This window comes from Nelumbo nucifera, chromosome 1, assembly GCF_055504915.1.
Source record: "Nelumbo nucifera cultivar China Antique chromosome 1, China Antique-T2T, whole genome shotgun sequence".
NCBI classification, from domain to species: domain Eukaryota; kingdom Viridiplantae; phylum Streptophyta; class Magnoliopsida; order Proteales; family Nelumbonaceae; genus Nelumbo; species Nelumbo nucifera.
In genome coordinates, this window is record NC_142649.1 from 51,467,957 (window position 1) to 51,473,044 (window position 5,088).

The following is a 5,088-nucleotide window of genomic DNA, read 5'->3' on the forward strand; positions in this document are numbered from 1 at the left end:
AATGAGACACAAGTCTGAATCCTTTGAAAAGTTCAAAGAGTTCAGACAAGAGGTCAAGAAACAGTTAGGGAGAGAAATTAAAGCCCTTTGATCAGATCGAGGTGGCGAATATCTCTCGAACGAATTCAAGGACTACTTAAAGGACAATGGGATAGTATCACAGTTGGATCCTCCTGCTACACCACAACTTAACAGTGTTTCAGAGAGGAGGAATAGGACCTTATTGGATATGGTCTGGTCACTTCTCATACACTCAGAGTTGCCCACATCCTTTTGGGGTTACGCATTAGAGACTGCGATATATGTGCTGAATCGGATTCCAACCATATCAGTTCCGAATACTCCATATGAACTTTGGACCGGAAAGAAACCAAGTGTCAAACACTTGAAGATTTGGGGTTGTCCAGCACACGTTAAAAGAACGAGTGCAAACAAGTTGGAATCCAAGACCAGCTGTTGCCTATTTGTAGGTAACCCAAAAGGCTCTGTGGGTTACCTATTCTATGACCCAAGTGAGCAGAAAGTGTTCTACAATCGAAATGCACAATTCTTGGAAACCGATTATATCCTGAACACCCTGGTGGAAACCTTGACTAGTGAGGAGGATCCCATGACTTACGCGGAAGCTATGTTGGACATAGATTCCCAGAAGTGGGTAGAGGCCATGAGAGCAGAGATGGACTCAATGGAGACCAATGTAGTCTGGACTCTAGTAGATCCGCCCTCCGGGGTAAAAGCAATCGGTTGCAAATGGATTTACAAGAGGAAGAAGGGCCCCAATGGTAAGGTTGATACCTTCAAAGCTCATCTGGTGGCGAAAGGATACACTCAGAAAGAGGGCATCAATTATGAGGAAACCTTTTCACCTGTGGCCATGCTTAATTCCATTAGGATTCTGCTAGCTATAGTAGCATACCATGATTATGAGATTTGGCAAATGGATGTCAAAACTGCATTCTTGAATGGAGATCTTGCTGAAGATATCTATATGCTGTAGCCACAAGGCTTCATTGCTGTAGGTCTGGAAAACATGGTATGTAAACTTAACAGATCCATTTGTGGACTTAAGCAAGCTTCTAGAAGTTGGAACGTCCGTTTTGACTCTGCTGTCAAATCGTTTGACTTCGAGTAGAATCCGGATGAACCCTGTGTCTACAGGAAGTACAGTGGGGATAAGGTTACCTTCTTGGTTCTGTATGTAGATGACATTCTACTCATTGGGAATGATGTAGGAATGTTAACTACGGTGAAAGTATGGCTATCACAGCAATTCTCCATGAAAGACCTTGGAGAAGCCTCCTATATACTGGGTCTTTGACTCTATAGAGATAGATCAAAGTGGATAATAGGATTATCCCAATCTACTTACGTTGACAAAATAGTCAAAAGATACAGCACGGAAAACTCCAAGAAAGGAAATGTTCCCTTGGTATGTTTCTGTGTAATACCCTTAAACTGGACACTTAATGAGACTCGTGTTAGTTTAGAATGTTCATAGCCAGTGGATCGGTTTGGGGAGACCCATCCTGACAAGGTTGACACTGTGGTGCCACCAAGTCGGTTAGGGTGGCCTGTCTCAGCTGCCAGGGTGAGACCCTAGGCACATACAGTGTAGGATTAATTGAATCTTTGAACTGAACCAGATTTCCAGTATTGCCCTGGGCCTTGGAGATTGATGGGCAAAACTGGAAATTTACACCCAACCCCTAGTCTCGATTATGATATTGCACTAGGTGTCGAATTGGGCTGTCTTTGATATACCAATCAGTGAGAACCTTAGTAGGGGTCAAAACCTGGGTATGTTGGGACAGTCCGAGAATTCATCTGAGTGGGTGATCATAGTGACAGGATCAGCCCCTTTGTCGGACAAAGGTAATGATCGGGGATGCACTCTCACTGATGGAAACCAAGACTGCTGGCAACCGATTTCAACCGTTGGGATTTGTTTTGCAAAGTATATTTTATATGAGATATGAAAGTATATACATTATGGTTTCTAAAATGTTTGCAAGAAGGTTTTAATTCCCCGGATCCATATAAGTAGAGAGTGCAACACTGTTCCTTGCAGCCGAGGGAGAGGTCTTCTCTTGTCAGGCAGTGTATGATCATTATGGGCTGAGAGGTTAAGTGTAAGACCATTGAGGATAATACCTGATGGGCTAATCTTGCATCTGCCCACAGTCCCTGGGTGTTACAAGGTGGCTTGGCCCAAGGACCACTTAGGGTAAGTGTTGGGCCCATAGAGCCCATAAGATGGGTTTCAGGGGGTGCACTGTCAATAACAGTGTATTCGGCCAGGCCTTGTAACAAAGGTTGGGCTGAACCCATGTGGCTGATGTGTAGATCAATGTTTGGGTCCCACGCCATACAAAGAAGCCCAACTGGACAGTAGTTAGGAAGGTTAAGTGAGTACATAAGCTTAATGGGCCTAAAGCCCATTTCGAACTGGGCTGTTTGATTAGTTAATTATGGGGCGAATTCTGAGATAGATTAGCAAATAGGATAGGGTATTGATGCTATCCACTCAGAGAGTCCAGATCTGAATCACATTCAGATCTAGAAACCTCCTAATGAGATTAGAAGAAAGCTAATCTGATCTACAGATAAGATAGGGATTTATCCTTATCATCTGAAGAGAAGGCTGATCCAAATATGATTTGGATGAGCAGCTCCTAATGGGATTAGGAGCTGATCTTTTAGGATTAACAAAAGAAGGGGGCGGCAGCCTCAAGAAACAAACACAGATTCAGATCTTCCAGAGTGCTGAAATCACAATAAGAGAGAATTCTGCACCCTGCGAATACTCTCTTGCCGCCTCCTCACTACCGCCGCCATTGCCTTCAGTTCGATCTCCAGTTCTTGGGAGAAATCAAGATCTGATCTTGATTCAAATCTTTTGGGAAAAGATTGTTTGGAGCTGTACACACAACCCATCAAGTTGATTCTTGCGAAGGGTCAAGTTCTTTTGGAAGAACATTGCTGATTCGGCTCCATCCTGCACTGCGCCATTTTCAGTGGGAGCAGATTTTGGATCCTTCCTTGGGCGTGAACACTTCCATTGGGAGATACTATTTCTCCGTATCAGGTACGTCCTCCCTCCTACTCCTTTTGGTTCAGATCTGGTTTGATTCATGGTTCAAGAATGATCCATGAAAATATGATTTTCTAAATTGGGAATGCGATTCCTAGTTGAAGGGAGAGAAAAAAATTTTTTTTTTTTGAAATTCACCCCCTTATTCCACAGGATTTGGGCGTCCATGGGATGGATCTCTCATCCCTTCAGAAAAGTGCTTGGAGAAGGATCACAAGGCTGCTGAATGCGAATTGGAGAGGAGATCGAAGATTGATGCGGAAATCCTAAGTTGTCTTCTTCTTTGATTCTACGAATTTGGTAACCTAGATTCAATTAGGGTTTAATGGTTTTTCTTTGTTGAGTCTTTCTTTCTTTCTATTATGCGAACCATGATGGATGTTAATTCAAATTTGTAATTAATATTTTTAGCTGATCCGATTGATAGTGATTCAGTCTTGGGATTTCTTGATTAGGGTTTTCGATTATAAGAGTAGTTTTGGCCGAATTATTCTTATTTCTTGGATTACTTGAATTGCTTGAGAAAGGGTTTAGGTAATCAGATCAACTAATCATGAAAATGGATTGAATGTATCTTAGAGATAATATGCATGATTCGTTTGGCATTCATTCAACAAGAATTGATTTCCTTCAAATTCTTTGTTCTTAATGCATCTATGGCAATTAAATTCTTGATAGAAATATAAGTGTTGTTGTGCATAGATAGAGTGGGCTGTGCTCGAAAGAGGCTGCTCATACAACGAGGAATTAGCCAACCCATGACTGAATTCAACTTCGGTTGGATAGCTTAATGGTGTAACTGCTGAACCTGTTCTGCTAGTATTTGCATGAAGCACTTCCTCTCATTACTTAAGGCGGTTTGATCCTTGAATACTTAAGGTAATTTGCTAATTAGGAGTTAAGTTTATTTCTGTTAAACCTTTTGGATAGTCAGATAACAAATGGCTGATTCGGTACTAGTAGTTGTTGGATTAATCCTTGTGGGAAGGATACTCTACTCATCAGTATATTACTTGATCGGTTAGTGCATTTGCTAGTGTCTTCTAAACGCATCAAGTTTTTGGCACCGTTGTCAGGGATTATCACAACAATATTATGAACCATCTACTGTTGTTAATCTGATTTTGTATAATATGTTTATGATATGTGTGTATTAGTATCTTTTCGACTTTGACTTGTACAATATATGACACACAAAAGTGAAAAGGAGAGCATCATCTATGATCCAGAGATTGAACGAACTCTCCGCCGCCGCCTTAGAGCTTCTAAGAAAGGGAAAGCTGAAAGTACAGAAACGGCCGAGCAAAGGACCATGATGGACTATGCCATGCCAACCCTCACCGGGGCAGCCTCGAGCATTGTGAGACCAGCAATAGCTGCTAACAACTTTGAGATCAAACCAGCAATTATTCAGATGATCCAGAACATAGTTCAGTTCTGCGGCTTGGCTAATGAAGATCCAAACACTCACATTGCCAACTTCTTGGAGATATGCGACACATTCAAGCACAATGGAGTTAGTGATGATGCAGTGAGGCTCAGATTATTTTGGTCTCTACATGGGATGAAATGGCCAGTTGCTTCCTATCCAAGTATTTCCCTCTGTCCAAGGCTGTAAAGATGCGGAATGATATCACCACCTTCTCTCAATAGGACGGGGAATCATTATATGAATCATGGGAGCGCTACAAGGAATTACTGAGGAAGGTCCCTCATCATGGACTTCCCGTTTGGCTCCAAGTTCAGACATTTTACAATGGTTTGACCGAAGCAATAAGACTATTATGGATGCTGCAGCTGAGGGATCCATTAAGAACAAGAACCCTGAAGTTGCCAATGCACTCATTGAGGAAATGGCTGCAAATAATTATTAGTGGCATTCCAAGAGAGCCCAAGTTAGGAGACAACCCGGCCTTCACAATGTAGACACCTATACAGCACTATCTATACAAATCGGCGCCCTCAGCAAGAAGATAGATGAAATGCAGTTGGCAGTC

At 42.1% G+C, this 5,088-nt stretch overlaps 1 non-coding gene across 1 annotated transcript; it reads right to left on the reverse strand.

Annotated features, from left to right (window-relative positions):
* Positions 1 to 4,709: 4,709 nt before the first annotated feature.
* On the reverse strand, positions 4,710 to 4,816 carry LOC148803255 (small nucleolar RNA R71). The gene has a single exon (XR_016081659.1). It is a non-coding gene; the product is annotated as a small nucleolar RNA R71 (small nucleolar RNA).
* Between the last annotated feature and the right edge of the window lie 272 nt (positions 4,817 to 5,088).